We start from the raw sequence: 9,247 nt of genomic DNA on the forward strand, positions 1-9,247 counted from the left end.
AATTAAATGTCAGATTTTTGGTAGTTTTGGTCATTTTCAACAATTGATTTCTCACAGGCAATAACTCCAAAACACCTGAATTTGGGACAATATATAAAACACGCCTTCAGGTTGCATATTTGTGAAAATTGTTCAGAAAACTCAAAGGGCGTGGCCATGGCGGCCAATTGAACTTTAATGTTATGCCATGAAGCAGGACGTCTTATGTAAATCCCCTGTACATGCTGCAATCTGCCTCAAACTTTACATGTTTGATCAGAGACCGGTCCTGATGAGTTTCGTAGACCAATATACAGTCACAGAGATAGTGCCATCTGGTGGATGGACAGAAAGTGCTGCATAAATAGCCTGTACATGCTCAAATCTGCCTGAAATTTGACCTGTGTGCTCAGAATCCAGCCTTTGTGACATTCATGGGCCTAAATACACTCTCAGTCGTAGCATTGCCTGGTGGAGATGCTTGGGGTCGCCGACCAACAAGTATGCGAGGACCCGTTCAACGCTGCTCGCAGCTTTAATTATTATTATTATTTGTCTCTCAGAACAATTGCATTTTTGAGGGCCTAAACATGCTCAAAAACTCATGAAAATTGTACACTCATCAGGACTGGTGAAAAATTTCATATTTTAAAGGAATTGTAGAGGTGTGTGGCAAAATGGCTCCATAGCGCCCCCTACACTTTCCCACGCCCATCATGTTTCACCTACAGCTACCAAATTTGGTACACATATGCAGCACATCAGACTGAACAAAAAAGTCAGTGACAGCCATATTCCAAACCCAACAGGAAGTGAGCTATTTTAAGTTGAATGTGAGATTTTGCCCATTTTTCATTTTTTTCCAGAGCGAACTCCTCCAGGGGGAAACTCCAATTCGCCTCAAATTCAACCAGTACATACAGGAGGCCTTAATGAGCAAAAGTTATCAAAATCTTTTTCAAAAGTCAAAGGGCGTGTCCGTGGCGGTCTGTGGAATTTTGATCCTTCGCCATGAAATTTCAAGTTGTGTGTAAATGCCCTGAACATGCTCCAATCTGCCTGAAACTTTATATGTATGATCAGATTCCTGCCCTGATCACATCCATATGATGAAATCCATTCACAGTCAGAGCGCCACCTGCTGGCAACAGAAAATGTCATTTTTTACACTTTGATGTATTATTCTTTGTCTCTTGCTCAGATTCACCTCAAATGTGGTGAAATAAACCTTAACATGTTGATGATTATTCACAGTGAAAATGGTGACGTGTCATAAAAAGGTGTGTCTGTGGCGGCGCGGCGAATTTAGATGTCTCGCCATGACGACTAAAATGTTTATATCTCAGCAAATCCTAATCGTATCTGCCCCAAACTTCATGTGCTGGACACCATTCCCAGTGTGAGGTCATCCACGGTGAAAATTTTGGAAAAAATCATAGCGCCACCTATTGGTAACAAGCAGTTTAGAAATTACATTTGCACACACCATTGCTCCAAACTTTTTCATATCATTCTGAAAATTGGTCCGCTGATTCTTCACCCCCAGACAATACCACAGTGTGAAGATTTTGATATTTGAAGAAATGCTGTTGCCGTGGCAACGCGTTGTTTTTGTGACAAACAAAGTAGTTTTTGACAGGCTTAGAATGCTCAACAGCTCACCAAAATTCATACACACATCACAGTCGTCTCACGGAATAACATTGTATGCATCTCTGCAGGGCATGTGCTATAGCGCCCCCTACAGTATGTTTAACAAACAGCCCCTGCAGCACGTTTCACCTCCATCCACAAAATTTGAGAGGCCTGTAGAACACACCAGGACACACAAAAAAGCCTCTTGGAGCCATCCCCTAAACTCAACAGGAAGTCCGCCATTTTGAATTACGTGGATAAATTTTCTCTATTTTTTTAAATTTTGAGAGCGAACTCCTCCTCGGGGTTAACTCCTAGAGACCTCAAATTTCACCAGCGTATACAACACGATGTTATGATCAAAAGTTATTAAAGGATTCTTCAAGAATCAAAGGGTGTGGACATGGCGACCTCCAGAATTTTGATGGTTTGCCATGAAACATCAAGTGCTACCTAACTATCCTCTGCATGCTCCAATCTACCTCAGACCTCACATGATTAAACACAGTCCTGTCCTGATTACATTTATTGGCCAAAATACATTCACAGCATGTGCCATAGCGCGCCCTACAGCATTTAAAATAATAGCCCCCACAGAGACTTTCACCTATGACTATGAAATTAGGCATGCATATGTAGCACGTCAGTGCAAACAAAAAAGTCTCTTGGAGTCATTCTCTAAACCCAACAGGAAGATGGCCATTTTGAATTAAATGTCAGATTTTTGGTGTTTTTGATCATTTTCAACAATTGATTTCTCACAGACAATGGCTCCAAAACACCTGAAATTAGGACAATACATAAAACACGCCTTCAGGTTGACTATTTGTGAAAATTGTTCACAAAACCCAAAGGGCGTGGCCATGGCGGCCAACTGAACTTTAATGTTACGCCATGAAGCAGGGCGTCTTGTCCCCTGTACATGCTGCAATCTGCCTCAAACTTAACAGGTTTGATCAGAGACCGGTCCTGATGAGTTTCATAGACCACTATACAGTAACACAGATAGCGCCACCTGGTGGATGGACAGAAAGTGCTGCATAAATAGCCTGTACATGCTCCAATCTGCCTGAAATTTGACCTGTGTGCTCAGAATCCAGCCTTTGTGACATTCGTGGGCCTAAATACACTCTCAGTCGTAGCATTGCCTGGTGGACATGCTTGGGGTCGCCGACCAGCAAGGATGCGAGGACCCGTTCAATGCTGCTCGCAGCTTTAATTAATATTATTATCCTGCCAAAAGAACTGCTGAACATGCTCGAAAAGTCATGAAAATTTGCACACACATCAGAACTGGGGAAAAATTTCATATTTTTTAGGGCATGTGGAGGTGTGTGGCAAAATGGCTCCATAGCGCCCCCTACACTTTCCCATGGGCAACATGTTTCAGCTACAGCTACCAAATTTGGTACACCTATGCAGCACATCAGGGTGAACAAAAAAGTCAGTGACAGCCATATTCCAAACCCAACAGGAAGTGAGCTATTTGGCGTTGAATGTCAGATTTTGCCCATTTTTCATTCTTTTCTAGAGCGAACTCCTCCTAGGGGGAAACTCCAATTCACCTGAAATTCCACCAGTACATAGAGGAGGCCTTAATGATCCAAAGTTATTAAAATCTTTTTCAAAAGTCAAAGGGCGTGTCTGTGGCGGCCTCTGAAATTTTGATCCTTCGCCATGAAATTTCAAATGCAGTGTAAATGCCCTGAACATGCTCCAATCTGCCTGAAACTTTACATGTATGATCAGAGTCCTTCTCTGATCACATCCATATGATGAAATACGTTCACAGTCAGAGCACCACCTGCTGGCAACAGAAAATGTCATTTTTTAAACTTTGATGTATTATTCTTTGCCTCTTGCACAGATTCACCTCAAATGTGGTGACATAAACCTCAACATGTTGACGATGATTCACAGTGAAAATGGTGATGTGTCAACAAAAGGCGTGTCTGTGGCGGCGCGGCGAATTTTGATGTCTCGCCATGACTTCTAAAATGCTTATATCTCAGCAAATCCTCATCATACCTGCCCCAAACTTCATGTGCTGGACACCAGGCCTAGTGTGAAGACATCCACACTGAAAATTTTAGAAAAAGTCATAGCGCCACCTCTTGGTAACAAGAAGTATAGAAATTACATTTGCCCACACCATTGCTCCAAACTTTGTCATATCCTTCTGGAAACTGGTCAGCCCAGTCTTCACCCCCTGACAATGCCAAAGTATGAAGATTTTAGCATTTGATAAAATGCTGTTGCCGTGGCAACGTGTTGTTGTTGTGACAAACAAAGTACTTTTTGACAGGCTTAGAATGTTCAACAGCTCAAAAAAATTTACACACACATCACAGTCGTCTCAAGGAATAACGCTGTATGCATCTCTACAGGGCATGTGCTATAGCGCCCCCTGCAGTATGTTTAACAAATAGCCCCCGCAGCACGTTTCACCTACATCCACAAAATTTGGGAGGCCTATAGAGCACACCAGGACACACAAAAAAGCCTCTTGGAGCCATCCCCTAAACTCCACAGTAAGTCCGCCATTTTAAATTACGTGGATAAATTTTCTCTATTTTTTTTTTATTTTTGAGAGCGAACTCCTCCTAGGGGTTAACTCCTAGAGACCTCAAATTTTCCCAGGGTATACAACACGATGTTATGATCAAAAGTTATTAAAAGATTCTTCAAGAGTCAAAATGTGTGAACATGGCGACCTCCAGAATTTTGATCGTTTGCCATGAACCATCAAGTGCTACCGAACTATCCTCTGCATGCTCCAACCTACCTCAGATCTCACATGATTAAACATAGTCCTGTCCTGATCACATTTATAGGCCAAAATACATTCACAGCATGTGCCATAGCGCCCCCTACAGCATTTAAAAAATAGCCTCCGCAGAGACTTTCACCTATGACTATGAAATTTGGCATGCATATGTAACACGTCAGTGCAAACAAAAAAGTCTCTTGGAGTCATTCTCTAAATCCAACAGGAAGTCCACTATTTTGAATTAAATGTCAGTTTTGTGGTGTTTTTGGTCATTTTCAACAATTCATTTCTCACAGGCAATAACTCCAAAACACCTGAATTTGGGAAAATATATAAGACACGCCTTCAGGTTGCATATTTGCGAAAATTGTTCAAAAAACTCAAAGGGCGTGGCCATGGCGGCCAACTGAACTTTAATGTTACGCCATGAAGCAGGACGTCTTGTGTAAATACCCTGTACATGCTGCAATCTACCTCAAACTTTACATGTTTGATCAGATTCCAGTCCTGATGAGTTTCATAGACTACTATACAGTCACAGAGATAGCGCCACCTGGTGGATGGACAGAAAGTGCTGCATAAATAGCCTGTACATGCTCCAATCTGCCTGAAATTTGACCTGTGTGCTCAGAATCCAGCCTTTGTGACATTCATGGGCCAAAATACACTCTCAGTCGCAGCATTGCCTGGTGGAAATGCTTGGGGTCGCCGACCAACAATAATGCGAGGACCCGTTCAACGCTGCTTGCAGCTTTAATTATTATCATTTGTCTCTCAGAACAACTGCATTTTTGAGGGCCTAAACATGCTCAAAAACTCATGAAAATTTGTACACACACCAGAACTGGTGAAAAATTTTATATTCTAAAGGAATTGTGGAAGTGCATGACAAAATGGCTCCATAGCGCCCCCTACACTTTCCTACGGGCAGCATGTTTCACCTACAGCTACCAAATTTGGTACACATATGCAGCACATCAGGGTGAACAAAAAAGTCAGTGGTGGCGATTTTCTAAACCCAACAGGAAGTGAGCTATTTTGCGTTGAATTCCAGATTTTGAACATTTTTTGTTTTTTTCTAGAGCGAACTCGTCCGAGGGGGAAACTCCAATTCACTTCAAATTCGACCAGTACATACAGCAGGCTTTAATGAGCAAAAGTTATTAAAATCTTTTTCAAAAGTCAAAGGGCGTGTCCGTGGCGGCCTCTGGAATTTTGATCCTTCGCCATGAAATTTCAAATGCAGTGTAAATGCCCTGAACATATTTCAATCAGCCTGAAACTTTACATGTATCATCAGAGTCCTGCCCTGATCACATCCATATGATGAAATCCATTCACAGTCAGAGCGCCACCTGCTGTCAAAAGGCTATGTCATTTTTTACACTTTGATTTATTATTCTTTGTCTCTTGCTCAGATTCACCTCAAATGTGGTGAAATAAACCTCAACATGTTGATGATGATTCACAGTGAAAATGGTGACGTGTCATAAAAAGGTGTGTCTGTGGCGGCGCGGCGAATTTAGATGTCTCGCCATGACGACTAAAATGTTTATATCTCAGCAAATCCTAATCGTATCTGCCCCAAACTTCATGTGCTGGACACCAGGCCCAGTGTGAGGTCATCCACGGTGAAAATTTTAGAAAAAGTCTTGGTAACAAGAAGTTTAGAAATTACATTTGCACACACCATTGCTCCAAACTTTTTCATATCATTCTGAAAATTGGTCAGCTGATTCTTCACCCCCAGACAATACCACAGTGTGAAGATTTTGATATTTGATGAAATGCTGTTGCCGTGCCAACGCGTTGTTCTTGTGACAAACAAAGTACTTTTTGACAGGCTTAGAATGTTCAACAGCTCACCAAAATTTACACACACATCACAGTCGTCTCAAGGAATAACACTGTATGCATCTCTGCAGGGCATGTGCTATAGCGCCCCCTGCAGTATGTTTAATAAACAGCCCCGGCAGCATGTTTCACCGACATCCACAAAATTTGGGAGGCCGATAGAGCACACCAGGACACACAAAAAAGCCTCTTGGAGCCATCCCCTAAACTCAACAGGAAGTCCGCCATTTTGAATTACGTGGAAAAATTTTCTCTATTTTTTTAATTTTTGAGAGCGAACTCCTCCTCGGGGTTTACTCCTAGAGTCCTCAAATTTTGCCAGGATATACAACACAATCACCTGATCAAAAGTTATTAAAAGATTCTTCCACAGTCAAAAGGTTTGAAAGAGTACTGTCTCTTTCAAATAGTACTCCCAATGTATCTACAATAGTTAACCAACAGAAAAAAAACCACACAATGGTGGTTTAATTCCACAGTGCGCGCTCGCTTGAGTTTGGCGACCTCCAGAATTTTGATGGTTCGCCATGAAACATCAAGTACTGTCTAACTATCCTCTGCATGCTCCAATCTGCCTCAGACCTCACATGTTTAATCAAAGTCCTGCCCTGATCATATCCATATGGCAAAATACATTCACAGCATCTACCATAGCGCCCCCTGCAGCATTTAAAAAAATAGGCTCCACAGAGACTTTCACCTATGACTATGAAATTTGGCATGCATATGTAGCACGTCAGTGCAAACAAAAAAGTCTCTTGGAGCCATTGTCTAAACCCAACAGGAAGTCCGCCATTTTGAATTAAATGTCAGAATTTTTGGTGATTTTTGTCATTTTCAACAATTGATTTCTCCAGGCAATACCTCCAAAACACCTGAATTTGGGACAATATATACAACACGCCTTCAGGTTGCATGTTTGTGAAAATTGTTCACAAAACTCAAAGGGCGTGGCCATGGCGGCCAAATGAACTTTCATGTTACGCCATGAAGCAGGACGTCATATTTAAATCCCCTGTACATGCTGCCATCTGCCTCAAACTTTACACGTTTGATCAGAGTCCATGAGTTTATGAGTTTAGTGTATATTAGACCAATATACAGTCACAGAGATAGCGCCACCTGGTGGATGGACACAAAGTGCTGCATAAATAGCCTGTATGTGCTCCAATCTGCCTGAAATTTGACCTGTGTGCTCAGAATCCAGCCCTCGTCACATTCATTTTCCTAAGTCGCAGAATTGCCTGGTGAAAATGCTTAGGGTCACCAACCAGCAAGGAATTGTGGAGGTGTGTGGCAAAATGGCTCCATAGCGCCCCCTACACTTTCCCACGGGCAGCATGTTTCACCTACACCTACCAAATTTGGTACACATATGCAGCACATCAGGCTGAACAAAAAAGTCACTGGTGGTGATTTTCCAAACTCAACAGGAAGTGAGCTATTTTGCGTTGAATGTCAGATTTTGACCATTTTTCATTTATTTCTACAGCAAACTCCTCCTTGGGGGAAACTCCAATTCACCTCAAATTCAACCAGTACATACAGGAGGCCTTAATGAGCAACAGTTATTAAAATCTTTTTCCAAAATCAAAGGGCGAGTCCGTGGCGGTCTGTGGAATTTTGATCCTTCGCCATGAAATTTCAAGTGCTGTGTAAATGCCCTGAACATGTTCCAATCTGCCTGAAACTTTATATGTATGATCAGATTCCTGCCCTGATCACATCCATATGATGAAATCCATTCACAGTCAGAGCGCCACCTGCTGGCAACAGAAAATGTCATTTTTTACACTTTGATGTATTAATCTTTGTCTCTTGTTCAGATTCACCTCAAATGTGGTGACATAAACCCTGACATATTGATGGGGATTCACAGTGAAAATGGTGAGGTGTCATCAAGCTTGCAGCTTTAATTTCTTCTTAGGGTCCGAGCACCGAGGTGCCGAGGACAGGCGGTGCAAGGGCATCGACTGTCCAAGGCACCAACGATGCTGAAGGACACTATTGGTCCTGTGCGAATTACACTTGAGGTTTCAGGTGGTTGGTTTGATGGATATGATTGCACATTGAACGCCTGGTGAATCCAAAAGGGAATTCGCTCTAAAGTCTAACAAGGGATAGAACAACAGCAATTTGCACACTTGCTTTTGTCTCCTGACAACCAGATTGTGGTGTCATTCACAAAAATGCTGCCTTAACAGGCAGCATAGCTCAACAATACTACAACTGCCACACACCTGACGTGTGAGGTATGAGAGCTATGAACCTACTCATTTTTCATGTGAGCAAAAGTATTAGAAAATGTGACTGACAGGTGTGTTTTGTTGTCCCGGTGTGTCCTATTACATCGATGATTCAAACAATAATAAGTGGCACTCAGTTACTGCTTTGGTCTGGACAGTGAGTATGCACAGTGAAATCAAATTTGGGTTTTGCCTGTGCAGCCTGCAATTGGCCTCACTATTCCAATATTTCTGGAGAGGAGTATACTCGTCTTGTTATACGTCACATTTAAAGTTGGATCAACTACAGCATGCCCCCATTTGTTTCATAAATGTTTTTTTTTGCTTTTTTTTTAACCAAAAACCAGATGTTATAATGTGTGTGTCAATGTAGAGCATGTCTGTGCCACATGGAAAGGGGAAGTTTCTGTCAGAGAGACAAAGAAAGCTGAATGAGGGACATTTTTTGTAGGCTGAGCACACCAGGTCCAGTTACTGCAAAACACATTTCAGTGACAGCCAGAGCCCTGGTGGAGAGGTGACATAGCAGTGACCAAGCCATGTGACAAGTAGTTAATGAGTGCTTTGTTACACCGGTCATGTAACTGAGTGACAACACCACTAATCTTTCTTCTTCAAAGATTGCTGGTCATAGCTCTTATTCACTGGCTAAAAACAATAAATAGTGTTTTAAATTTTTAAATAATTTGGCTGTTTTCTGTTTACATGTGCAGTGTTTATTTAAAATGCAGATACAGCACATTATTAAAATATTTGTGGATGT

The sequence above is a fragment of the Acanthochromis polyacanthus genome, chromosome 21 (assembly GCF_021347895.1).
Source record: "Acanthochromis polyacanthus isolate Apoly-LR-REF ecotype Palm Island chromosome 21, KAUST_Apoly_ChrSc, whole genome shotgun sequence".
NCBI classification, from domain to species: Eukaryota; Metazoa; Chordata; class Actinopteri; family Pomacentridae; genus Acanthochromis; species Acanthochromis polyacanthus.